This window comes from Eptatretus burgeri, chromosome 1 (genome assembly GCF_056783735.1).
Source record: "Eptatretus burgeri isolate ZD-2024b chromosome 1, Ebu_testis_v1, whole genome shotgun sequence".
Lineage (NCBI taxonomy): Eukaryota > Metazoa > Chordata > Myxini > Myxiniformes > Myxinidae > Eptatretus > Eptatretus burgeri.
This window is the reverse complement of record NC_140961.1, coordinates 12,892,663-12,906,221: the sequence shown is the minus strand read 5'-3', so window position 1 is coordinate 12,906,221 and position 13,559 is coordinate 12,892,663. Positions and strand designations below refer to the sequence as shown.

The 13,559-nt window shown below is 45.9% G+C and overlaps 1 protein-coding gene and 1 long non-coding RNA gene across 6 annotated transcripts in view; one reads left to right on the top strand and one right to left on the bottom strand.

Annotated features, from left to right (window-relative positions):
- Positions 1-542: 542 nt before the first annotated feature.
- LOC147033884 (homeobox protein Nkx-2.5-like) overlaps positions 543-13,559 on the top strand; it is a 101,192-nt gene continuing 88,175 nt past the window's right edge. For 3 of the 4 annotated variants that reach the window (XM_085872173.1, XM_085872159.1, XM_085872169.1), the window contains exon 1: positions 556-674. The gene's annotated coding sequence lies outside the window, so the exon portion shown is untranslated. Of the gene's footprint in view, positions 675-13,559 lie in introns of all 4 variants that reach the window. The other variant, XM_085872181.1, reaches the window with a different exon arrangement.
- The window catches only part of LOC147033883 (uncharacterized), a 109,846-nt gene continuing 97,284 nt past the window's right edge, over positions 998-13,559 (bottom strand). For both annotated transcript variants that reach the window (XR_015055841.1, XR_015055844.1), the window contains 2 exons: positions 13,391-13,559; positions 998-1,511 (listed from right to left, as the gene is read on the bottom strand). The exon at positions 13,391-13,559 is cut by the window's right edge. This is a non-coding gene — a long non-coding RNA (uncharacterized LOC147033883). The remainder of the gene's footprint in view (positions 1,512-13,390) is intronic.

Sequence of the window (13,559 nt, the reverse complement as noted above, 5' to 3'; positions counted from 1 at the left end):
AGATGGTGTGAAAGACGGTGCATCAGCGGCAGTAAACTTCTAATTTTTATTTTTTATTTTTTTCCTAAAACCTATAAAACCTTAATTTTATTTCAAATTAAGTATATACTTGAACACTGCAGAACATAAATCGTTTTCTTGGCACTTTCAAAAACCTTCAGTTTAGCAGTACTTGCATAAAAAAAATATTTTTTTATGCCATTTCGACCAATTAAATTTTCCGCTCGCTCTCTCAGCATTGGGAAATATCGTGATTCAGATAAAATAACAGTTCGTAGGAAACATAGATCATGCTCGGATATGCAAGGGAAGAGTTTAAAAGACTCTTCCCATGTCCTTTTTCTTAAGACTGCGTGGGGTTAAAGGGTTCGAAGAACTCTTCAGTTATGTTATTGTGGTATGTGTTGTTACCATAGGATAGGAAATAGACCTGGCAAGCATCCTTCTTTCCACCAGGCCAACAGACCGTACAATTTTCCTCTCCCCTCCAGGCAAACAGACTCGGCGGTGCTCCTCTCTCCTCTGGCCAAAAGGAATTGGCAGCACCCCTCTCTCCTCCAGGCAAACGGACCCGACCATGTCCCTCTCTCTTGGCAAATGGACCCAACAGCATCCGTCTTCCCTGCAGGCCGGGGTTCATCTGAGTGGGAATTTGCAATTTGTTCAGGGTACAGGTGAGCGGTCGCTCTTCGGCAAACACACACAGTGGGATCTAGATTGTCCACCAGGAGGCAATACGTGACTTTCAAAATGACGTATGAATGCCAAACGAGGCATTTTGTGCATGCGCTGTGTGTGTGCATTTACAGCGACTCGGTTCTGCTCACCGGGCACTTTTAACCTGCCGTCGCAAGCATGAAATCTGTAATTCAAATGGTCTTTTAAAAATAATTTTCAGCATTTAGACATAAGAGTGGGAATTTCAAAATTGTTTACTATAATTGTTCTGCTCTTTAATGCAAATCAGACACTTCAGCCGTGGATATAACACGCACACGCACATGCACGCACACACACACACACACACACACACACACACACACACACACACACACACACACACACACACACACACACACACACACACACACACACACACACACACACACACACACACACACACACACACACACACACACACACACACTTCTCCTTTTAGCAATAGTGTGTAAGTTCTACAATGTCGTTAATGTGTCCCTAAAAAGTGCGACGTTGTTGGAAACAAAATTTTCCCATTTGAATTATAGTCAATAACATTTAATTCAACATCATGAGGATGATTCAACATTCAACAAAAAAAGCATATTTTTGTACATTTACATTCAACTACATCATGATCATAAAATATTACACCAAACAAAAAGAAGCAAGATATAAATAACAAAGAAGTAACATGTAAAGTCAAGTACTGTGATATTGCAAGGAGGATGATGATGATGATGGAGAAAAGATACTGTATGTAGTACCAACTGCCTGGGATGCTTTTCCACCGAAGCAAGTAGTTCCTAATTCTGTGGGTGGCCGGGGGGTGGGAGAGGGAAGGAGGAAAGTCGACAAAAATGTGGTGCATTGACGGGGACCGATAACGTTAAAAGGAAACGTTGCGACCTTGTTCGAAAAGTGTTACCATATTCGTTAGCGACGTTACAGCGAAAGGACGTTGTTAGAAGTGACATTATAGGAGAACTTACTGTGTAGGATATGCGAAAATCTAGTATAATTTCTCTTATGGCCCCGGAACCAAACAAACGATATATTTATAACAGCCTTCGCAGCTCCCGTACCTCATTCCCACCCCCTACACAACTTTCCCATCCCAACATCATTAAGAGCAAATATAATTTTTTGACTGACCCTGTACATTCACAAGCTCCAGGTATGTCCTTCCCATCGGTGTTCAGGACTCCAACCAGATACACAATGAATTCAGCGGTAGCGATCCGTATGGGGTTTGTGTAGCAAACACCCGTCCACCCGGGTCTTGTACCGGAGCACATGGTCAGGAGTTCATCCGACAAACAGCTGCCTGTCCGACGAGCTGAGAAAGTTCTCCAAGTCTTTCATTGTGCAGAGGCACAGCCCTTTCTCTCAGGAACTTTTCCAAGTATTTTCCACTTCCTTCAGAAAATTTCAGCCATTTTAAGTAGCAATCCTTAAGCCGCTGTCACACCTTGACGTTTTAGCCAGCGTATGGCAACGTATCAAAATGTATGTCAAACGCTGGCGTACGCTGAACTATTGATGTTTTTTTTTCCAGTTTTGCGCGTATTCATAACGAGTTGGACGTATGCATAACATATTAGTAACGTACACAGAACGTTTTGATAACATATAGATAACTTATACCAACGAATGATTAGCGTGTTGTCGGCGTTCACAACCTATGCCCAACGATAGTCTAACTTAGGCATAGCGTGTGGCAGCGTATCACCGACGATCACGTGGCGTAGCCTATTAAAAGGCTGCGGCTCGACGATTCAAATCATAACCGCACTAGACATTGAAGTGTCAAGCCGCTGTCACACCTTGACGATTTAGCCAGCGTATGCCGACGTATGAAAAATTTGCTGAATACGCTGGCACACGTCGAATACGTTATGGGCAAGTTTTGTATACGTTAAGAGCACGCTGAAGCACGCTGGCATACGTCGTAGTACGCCGAGTACGTCGACAAATTTTAAGCATGCTGAAAATTTTTCGACGTATGCCAGCGTATGACGCACACGTTCCGCATACGCTGGCATAAGTTGTAGGCACGTTATGCAATCATTGACACACGTCAACACACGTTACTTGTAAGTTCCTCATAAGTCGAAACACGTCGAGGTAATGTTTAGCGTACCCGAAACTTATTTCTAACCTATGAGTAACGTGCTTTGAACCTATGTGTAACGTATCTCCAACGCATATTGATGTATGTAGACGTATTTGACGTCTTTCAGATGACCACAGAACTTACTGAACGTGTTACTAACTTACAGCTACCGTATAATGGCGTATTGGCAGCGTTTAGGGGAATTGGTATATACAAATGGGCTTCACAAGAGGAACCAGTCAGTGTTCCAGACTCCATGTTTTGTTTTTTTCTTCGGCATGACGGTGATGTTGACATTTCGATTTCTCGTGTGGTTATGATTTAAATCGTTGAGCGGCAGCCTATTAATTATATTATATTATAACCGCACTAGAAATCGAAGTGTCAACATCACCGTCATGCTGAAGAAAAAAAAAAAACATGGAGTCTGGAACACTGACGCTAAACATTACCTCGACGTGTTTCGACTTATGAGTAACTTACAAGTAACATGTGTCAACGATCGCGTAACGTGCCTACAACTTATGGCCAGCATATGCGGAACGTGTGAGTCATACGCTGGCATACGTCGAAAAATTTCGAGCATGTTAAAGTCTGTCGACGAGCTCGGCGTACTACGACGTATGCCAGCGTACTACGACGTATGCCAGCGTACTACGACGTATGCCAGCGTGCTCTTAACGTATAATAAACGTACCCATAACGTATTCGACGTGTGCCAGCGTTTTAGAAAAAATTTTCATACGTCGGCATACACTGGCTAAATCATCAAGGTGTGACAGCGGCTTTATCACGGACGCACGGCACTTTATTTTGCCCCAAAACACAGCAGTTTCCTCGGGTTTGTGCACATGCGCACCGAGCATTCCGAGGTGGATTACATCAGTATTGAAAGTCGCATTTTGTAGAGCAAAGCTAAACAGGACATCCCCCATCAGAGGGACTGCACACTCTTTGTTACCACACCCATTTAGGTAACTCTCCAGAGATTAACATCATATTTGAATAACTAGCCCTTCTACGAGTCTCAGAAAAAAAGAGAAATACAGCTCCGGTCATTCATCCTGGAACGAGCACCTGCAATTGGCAGGTGTTGAGTGAACTGATCGCTATTGGTTTCGAAAGGTGTCACCATTTTCACTGCACCATATACTGCAAAAGTTTCAATTGTGTGCGGTGACACGACTGTCGCTCTGCGGAGACACGACTGTCACTCTGCGGGGACATGCCTATCACCTCCACAGGTACCCCACTATCACTCTGCCCATATCACTGCTGTCTCACATTTGGTCACGTGATACGTGCTACACCTTAAATGTTTTCCCCTTGCATGAAATATCGTCGTCAGACATATAAGCGAAGCCAACACAATGTTCTCAGGCTATCGCATTACCCCAGTTTCGTCTGGTCGTGTCCTGTTAAGTGTGACTTCTTTTCCACAGTGTTGCCTTATTTTAATACTCTGTGGCAAACAACCCAATGTGAGAACGTGGAGTTCCGTTTAAGAATGAACTCGAGCTTTTGCTCCATTCAAATGGTCATTTCACCGAAGAATGAAAACCTCTATAAACTTTGCGTCACCAGGTGGCGCTCCATCAAGTTAGCAATGTGAGTTAAAGATCAGATGCTTTGGAAGTGAGTTGAGGAAATGGTTGTGTTCACTTCACAAACAAAACGGTTGTGGTTAGGAAGATCGATATTCAAAATAAGGACACCATCAACCCATTTGGAATCGCCGCCTGGCAGGCAAGGCTCGGCTCTGACATATTGACGACCGAGTGGTCTTCATCAGACACATGAAGATCGCTTGGTGGTCAAAACTTGATCAACCTGCTCTTTGTCTGTTGGGCCACACAGTGTTTCCTTTATTTCCAGAAATTAGATCGCTCGTTCATGGTTTCACCCTGACATCACAATTACACATCATCACCTCATCACTTTCTGTGATTTTTTTTTTTTACATACGAGAACTTTGATTCGTGTTTGTTTTCTAATTATTTACTGTATGAGTTCTGAGGATGAATCAGAAAATACGAAATTTATAGATTCCTCGTGTGTCGGTTAACTCCATATGCCGGTTTCAGAAGGTGGGATGGAGTCCTCACAGATCTCGAAGTATCCATCTCTGTTTTGATCATGGATCTCGATTCATGGATCAAGTTGTGAAGTTTTCTTGTTCTCAAAGTTTTGGTCCAAGCGCTCTTTTCAGGATCGTCACTGAGCCCCGGACAGCTTCCAACTGTAGTTTGTTTGTCGTAATATTCCCAGGGATGGTTTTAATATCTCTGTGAGGTTCTTCTTTATCATTCTCGTTGATCCAATTATTGTTGGTACAATTCCGGTACTCTTCAACTTACAAGATATTTTGATTTCATTTTGTAGGTCTTGGGATTTGGTCATTTTCTTCATTTCCGCATTATTTGGGTCAAAATCGCTGGGCACTGGCACCACAATTTACAATGCCATCTTTCCTTTTTTTGTGCCTAAGTATGGTGACCTGTCACAAAGCTTTGTTTTCTATGTTCATGTTTGATAGGATCATCACGTCTCTGAAGGGCGTTACTTGTTTCCAGATGCTCTGTAAGGAAACAAAGCAAGTCTGGTGAAAAACGGATGTTTTAAAATAAAGTTATAATGTTCACGCGGACCCCGAACGATATACCATGTGACGGGTACAAAGGTGAGCAGACAATATGACGGATTATCTGCAATGTTTATTTCACAGAGGATTAAACGTTGCGATGTCTCCAGGGTTGTTCTCCAGTAAGCAGCAACTCTTTTGTGGATAAAGTCATTATTTGAACAAATTCATTTTATTTCATTAACTGTTGTGTGCGCAGCGAAGGTCAGGTCAGGTTTGGGAGCATGCACCGGAGCAACGCATCACTGCGTCCACTTTCCGCCGGTACTCCAGGCGCCTCCGTCTGGCCATCCCACTGGCAGATGCCTGGCCCATCCCCATCTGCTTGAGATGCCGATCAACCTTCTGCAACCACAAGGCATGTGGTCGGCCCATTGGCCTCCTCCACTCACGAGGCTCCCTCGGTGAGAGAATCTGGTGAGTAGGATCAGCGTCAGGAAAATGAGCCACATGTCCATACAGCCAAGGCTGATGCTCAAGGACTATGCAGGTAACAAATCTCATTTGAGTCTCTCTCAGCACCCGCTTGTTGGACACAAAGTCCGACCAGCAATCGCTAAGGATTCTCTGATGACACCTGGTACCAAAGGAATTAAGTTTTTGTCTCAGATCGCTGGTCAGTGTGCAAGTCTTACATCTGTAGAGCAAGAGTGGAAGCCCCACAGACCTGAAGACTTGGACTTTCGTCCTCCTGCACAGGTACCGGCAGCGCCACATCTCATGATCCAGTGAATCCGTCACTCCCCAGGCCCGACCCAGACGTCTATTGCCCTTTGACTCACAGCCAGCAGAGACATGAATATCACTGCCAAGGTAAGTGAATCTCTCCATGACTTCAACATCCTCATCACAAATGGATACAGACAAGACAGCAGCATCCAAGATGTCATTGAAAGCCTGGAACTTAGTTTCGACCCAGGAAACCAATAATCCCAGCGGCTCCGACTCTTCTTTCAGCACCTCTAGGGCCCCCAAAAGGATATCTGGAGTATCCACAAAATGACTCCATCATCTGTGAAATCTAGGCCAGAGATCTTGACATTCCCAAATGATGCACTGCAGTTTGATCTCTCCGACATCCTCCCCAGAATCCAGTCAATACAAGTGCTGAAAAGTGTGGGGGGCAGTGCACACCCCAGACGAACTCCAGTAACAACTGTAAATAAGTCGGAGATGGTATCACCACATCTCACAGCATTCTCGGGACCAGAGCATAGTTCAGACATCAGATTCATCCATTTTGGTGGCACCCCACGAAGACCAAGAATCCTGGAGAGGGCATTCCGATTCACCGAATTGAATGCATTGCAGAGATAGCCTGCAAGCAGCCCCTGGGGAAACTCTTGTCTGCATTCGGTGAGGACCCGAAGAGCAAGGATACGGTCAATGGTTGACCTCTTTGGTGTAAAGCCTGACTGCTCTGGACGCTGGTGCTCAAGCAGATGGTGGCAAACCTGATGAAGAATTATCCGAGCAAAGACCTTGCTCGGCACTGAGAGGAGCGTCATACCTTGGTAGTTGTTGCAGTCTTGGCGATCATCCTTCCCTTTCCAGAGAGGAACAACAAGGCCCCTCTTCCAGTCAGTTGGGATGATGCCTGTATTCCAGGCAGAGCACAGAACTGCATGCAACGACACGAGTACAGCATTTACCCCAGCCTTGAGAAGTTCAACATGGATGCCACAGATCCCAGGAGCTTTACCCTATTTCAAGCGGGTCACCACAGCCTGTGTTTCCACAAATGAAGGTGGATCACAATTGATGGGAGGGTCAGCAATAGGGGTAGTAACACCCCTGACATCCAAATCAATATCTGGTGGATCAGCCTGGTATAGCCTCTCAAAGTTAATGGCTCAGCAGGCCTTGATTTTGGACTTCTCTGTCAAGAGCCAACCACGCTCCCATCGAACTGCAGTACGCCGAGGGATGGGCTTGGAGGAACGCAATGCGCGAATTCCCCTGGAAGCAGAATGAGCATCAGTTGACCACAGGTGATGCTCTACCCCTCAAAGATTCCTCGCACATAGGCCTCCTTGTTCACCCTCACGGCATGTACAGTTTTATGCCTCAACTCCCTGAACAGCTCAGCTCTGCCATTCAGCCTGGCCCTGCGACTCTGGTCAATGGTATCCAGTGTCCCTTGAGAGACAAAATTCTTCTTCGCCCTTCGGTGAGTTCCAAAACATCCACTGGCAACATCAAGGATGGTGGTCTTGAAGGCACTCCACAACTCTTCAGGATCCCCCAAAGCACCGAGACCCCCAAAATCCCCACTCAGCCTGTTCGCAAACTCCTCAGCTACCCTCTCATCCTTGAGCTTGCCAACATCCAGCCTTGGCTGGGATGGTATCATTCTCTCGGACTCTAGCTGCAATTTCAGAGTTGCTACAACAACCCTGTGGCCATTTTTGAGGAACTGAGCACTCCAGTAGACCCTGCAGTTCTGGATCATCCTCCAGCGACTATAAACGAGCACATGGTCAATCTCCTTTGCCACACCACCAGCATTGGACTACCAAGTCCAGCAATGAGCCTGTGGGTGCTGAAAACATTAACCAGCCACCCGAAGTCAATGACTTCTTGCAAAGTCAAGGAACCTAGTGCTATTCTGGTTTACAGTTCCAGACCCATGGGGAGCAACACATGTCTCATAACCATCCCTGTCAGGTCCAGTCGATGCCTTGAATCCCTCAAGACGAGGGTTATCTCACCTGTGGCACTGATCAACCACAGACTTGAGCATGGCATTGAATGCATCCTTCACGGTGAGATCACTTGCCTAAGTTGGAGCATATACAGAGAGACTAGGGAAATGACACCCAAGGAGTGACAAATCCTTAGTCTCATAATATGCTCGTTGACCGGTGTTACCTCAATTATCATTGGAGTCAGTTTATTGGACACAGCCACAGCAACTCCTTCAGCATTGAAACCATCAGAACGACCAGATCAATCGTTGGTGGAACTATCTGCCATGATCTCGCCACTATCCAGTCTCGGAACCCCAGAGAGTGGTGCAATACCGATGTTCAAATGCTTGAGCTCAGATGATAACAGAGACTGGTGTCATCCCTCTTAGGGATAGGACATTCCAGGCACCCACCCGAAGAGACCACCTCAGGTTAACCCAAGGGGACCGCCGTCTGGTCGATGACACCTCACCACCACCCCGACACAAACTACCGCAATCCAACCTGGGAAGGTTACAAGTTAAAGAGATCCTTCATGGTATACAGCTACAACCTGGCCAGCCATTCCTTCTGAAGCATTTAATTGAAGTTCTTACTTGAGCTCTTAAGCCACTTGCTAAGCGCCGTCCAGTCAATAGCGGTTATGCACCACATCATTCTGAGCGAATTGTTCACTCACTGTGGACCCTTTTGCTGCTCCACATCATTCAGAGTGAGTGGTTCGTGCTCCGTCATCCTGAGCGAGTGGTTCTTGCTCCGTCATCGTGAGTGAGTGGTTCTTTCTCCATCATCCTGAGCGAGTGGTTCATGTTCCGTTATCCCGAGCAAGTGGTTCGTGCACTGTCTTCCTGAGCGAGTGGTTCGTGCTCCTTCATCCTGAGCGAGTGGTTCATGCTCCGTCATCCTGAGCGAGTGGTTCTTGTTCCATCATCGTGAGTGAGTGGTTCTTGCTCCGTTATCCTGAGCGAGTGGTTCATGCTCCGTCATCCTGAGCGAGTGGTTCGTGCACTGTCTTCCTGAGCGAGTGGTTCGTGCACTGTCTTCCTGAGCGAGTGGTTCGTGCACTGTCATCCTGAGCGAGTGGTTCATGCTCCGTCGTCCTGAGCGAGTGGTTCTTGTTCCATCATCGTGAGTGAGTGGTTCTTGTTCCATCATCGTGAGTGAGTGGTTCTTGCTCCGTCATCCTGAGCGAGTGGTTCTTGCTCCGTCATCGTGAGTGAGTGGTTCTTTCTCCATCATCCTGAGCGAGTGGTTCATGTTCCGTTATCCCGAGCAAGTGGTTCGTGCACTGTCTTCCTGAGCGAGTGGTTCGTGCTCCTTCATCCTGAGCGAGTGGTTCATGCTCCGTCATCCTGAGCGAGTGGTTCTTGTTCCATCATCGTGAGTGAGTGGTTCTTGCTCCGTTATCCTGAGCGAGTGGTTCATGCTCCGTCATCCTGAGCGAGTGGTTCGTGCACTGTCTTCCTGAGCGAGTGGTTCGTGCACTGTCTTCCTGAGCGAGTGGTTCGTGCACTGTCATCCTGAGCGAGTGGTTCATGCTCCGTCGTCCTGAGCGAGTGGTTCTTGTTCCATCATCGTGAGTGAGTGGTTCTTGTTCCATCATCGTGAGTGAGTGGTTCTTGCTCCGTCATCCTGAGCGAGTGGTTCGTGCTCCGTCATCCTGAGTGAGTGGTTCTTGTTCCATCATCGTGAGTGAGTGGTTCTTGCTCTGTCATCCCGAGCGAGTGGTTCATGCTTCGTCATCCTGAGCGTGTGTTTCTGATAGGCTGGATCTGGATTCGAACCTGAACTAAAATTGTCACCTAACCATCTCACCCACCAAGTTTCATCCGAATCCATCCAAAACTTTTGTCGAGATATCCTGCTTTGTGTCGTTTTTACTCCTATCCCCCAATGGTCAAGAATCACTTTAAAAAATTCTCGGATCCAGATCCGTATCCAGATCTTCACCAAAATCTCATCATTTCGGCCTTGTCACTTACACAAGCTTTCCCCAAAATTTCGTCCGAATCTGTCCCCAACTTTTTGAGATATTTTGTGCACAAACAAAAAAAACAGACAGCCAGACAGGGGTGAACACATACTCTCCATCCACCTTCGGTGGCGGAGATAACAGGAAAGTATGAGCTCATTATTCATATAAATTACAAACCTGAAAACTGTTTCTACTTCAAAATGGCTATTATATTCATCCTCTGTTTCTTCAACACAAATCCAAATGTACATTTTCCTCACTTTTTCAACACTTTTGCTTTGTTATGATGATGCTCGCATTGCTGAGAGGCACGAAACTTCAACTCGCTCACCTTACGATTTAAAGAGAAAACTCAGTCCAAGTCTAACAAGGGAAAGCGATTTCAAAACTCCGTGGAATTTCAAAAATAAGATTGTCGATTATCCTCCCCTCAAAACCCTTTTTCTATAATGCCAATGCTCCAAACCACTGTTGTGAAACATTCCGTTGCATCTTGAACCCTCAGACTCGAGTGTAACGGCGCTTAAGGGACTGCACGGAAGGAGATCTTCATGTGAACCTCTGAAGAGTTTCACAACAGTTGATGTTTATCAACCTTTTAAAATCACCACTAGTTTTATCACAATTACCCCGAGCTAGAGGTCACACCAGGCGAGCAGGATGACCTGGAGGGACGCGCACTCGCCTAGAAGCTGTCTCGCCTGTGTTCGAATGTTGGCACAACTATCAACTGTCATCCTGGTGATTCACAGGCATGGTGATTCATCACTATGTATGCCGTCCTTCAGATGGACGTTAAACCGGTGTCCTATCTGCCGGTATTACTTGGTGGATGCTAAAGATCCCGTGGTGTTCTTCGCAAAGAGAAGGCGAGCTATCGCCACCGCCCTGAACAAATTACAAATTCCTGCCCTGACTCCTGCTGGATAGTACATCAAAACAAGAAGAGGTCACACTAATATCATTGTGTCATTGTTATAAACTTGTGGGGTGCAGAGTGTAAAAACACACACACACACACACACACACACACACACACACACACACACACACACACACACACACACACACACACACACACACACACACACACACACACACACACACACACACGTCAGGGTGTTTGTTGACACACGAGAGCCGTGTGTTTTGTTTGGTTATTATAGGCTTATTAGCTGCCATGTTAGTTTCATTCATCTCACATTGTTTTATGTTTCACCGTTTAATCCAGTTGTGTGCAACATCATAGAATAATGGATCTTACTGAAAATGAGATGATGAAGGTGTTAGACAGAGATCCAGGAACACTTGGTGTCGTGTACGGTGATGGTGCACCGTTGGATTCTGGAGGAGCCAAATGAGACCGATGTCCGTAACTGTCATTTTCACTGTCATCCACAAACATGAGGATGGACTCCAGAAACTTCAGCACATACGATCAACAGCTTGACTGCCATCACACGTCGATCCTTTCGGACCGTTCGACCCACATCCAGCCGACACCATCATCGGTCTGTTCACCAGTTATGAAACGAGGCTTCACCTCTGTGATCCTGAAACCAAATAGGAACCCATGCAATGGAAGCACCCGAGGAATAACCAACACCCCAATACACTTCACACTCACCACTGAGCCACCAACATCATGGCCTCCATTTTCTTGTAGGTCAAGGGTAAGCCTGCTGATTGATTGTCTGACTCATAAACTTCAATAACAAGGGCATATTACATCATCTTCATGGAAAGAGTTACAGCAGGACATCAAAGACGAACTCGAATGGATGTTGAGCCAAGGTGTATATGCTTCGTCACAACAATAACTAGAACAGCACTCGGTAGAGCACATACCTCCACCAGGCTGAACAGTTTACGTTTTGTATCCCACTGATAGGCCGGATCTGCATCAGGACCTGAACCAAAATCGAATCGGTTTCTTATCACCGACCCAACTCATCCACCAAGTTTCAAACCGAATCCGTCTAACTTTGTTTTGAGATATCCTGCTCAAAGATAGGCAGACAGATAGAGGAGGGGTGAAAACATAGCCTTCGGTGGCGGTGGTGATTTTTTTTGGTTTTGCACAGATCTCCATTCTTGGCTGTTGCTTCGAGTAGATCATAAATGATCCCCCTTCCCCCTCCTCCATCCAGGCTAGACTTGCCTCCTCCTGACAATTATCTATTTCGACATTTGAAGTCCCACTTGTGTGTCCAATTCACCGACTATGAGAACCCGGTGAAGCAACCGAGATGTGGTTGAAAGAGTAACCTGAAAGCTTCTATTTTATTCACTAGAACAGGTGTATTCAACTCGAGAGGACATGTTGAGAAATAAAGAATAAATGTGCGCGTCTTGGGTTCCTATGAGTAATCTTGTACCGAGGTCGTTTTGAACGGCCCTTCTAAGAACCATGATATCGTACTCCAATAACGTAGTCGTTCTCCGTAAAGCGGAGCACAGCATCGTCACCACACAAATGATTGATTTAATCCGAGTTGACACGTGCGTAAACTTTCTCATCATTTTATAAACTCAGTCCATAAATGACACGGTTTGTCAAATTGTTAATCCGGTTCGAAATTCCTCAACCAAAGACAAGTCCCGAGGGTTGTCGAACACAGACGTTTAAAAATGAGATGAGGGACATGATTGTTTAGTTATTAAAATCCATGTAAAAGGGTTAAATGTCATTTCAATGGCTTTTTACGTTTGCAGTTCAATTCCATGTACAGTCCACGCGTTTCGTCCGTTGGTTTTAATGTGCTCACGATGGTTATAAAGGTGGTTTAAGGAAAGAGAGAACTCGAGTCGAATTTAACGAATTTCGCTAGTTACGAAAAAAAACCCCACAATTTATCGGATAATTACAGATAAGAAGCGTTCACCAAAGTAAAAAAAAAAACAAATCGTACAAGTGTCAGTGAGTACAGGTGAGTACAGGTGAGTACAGGTTCGCAAATTTGGAGCATGCTTTACTCTTTAGGAGATCAGACAAAGCCGACCGTGTCCGTGTCGAAGTGTGGTTTACGTGCACAGAAATGGCAGATTGTTTCCTCCTTTTAACAACATATACATATAAAAGTTACATGAAGAGAGATACAGATTCCAGGACCCGTTGGGGCATCACATAATCTACCTGCGAACAAGAAGAGCCATCTAGGTATTATGCGCGCTCGGTGTCCCGAGTCCCAACACGATACCGTTCATTCCGCTCGCACTGTGCCGTCATTCACATTTTGGGGAGCCGTGCGGGGCGTGTCAATCGGTACCTGTCTCACGTGCCTTCGCGACTTGTCATGCCGAACACCTGAACCACACGACTCCGTTTTTCTCTTCCGCCACTTCCGAGGATACGCATCCCGTGGAGTCTGCAAGCGTCTCCGCTCGTATCGTTGTACATCAGGTGGGACTGCTCACCTTGTACAGTGTCCGAAGCTT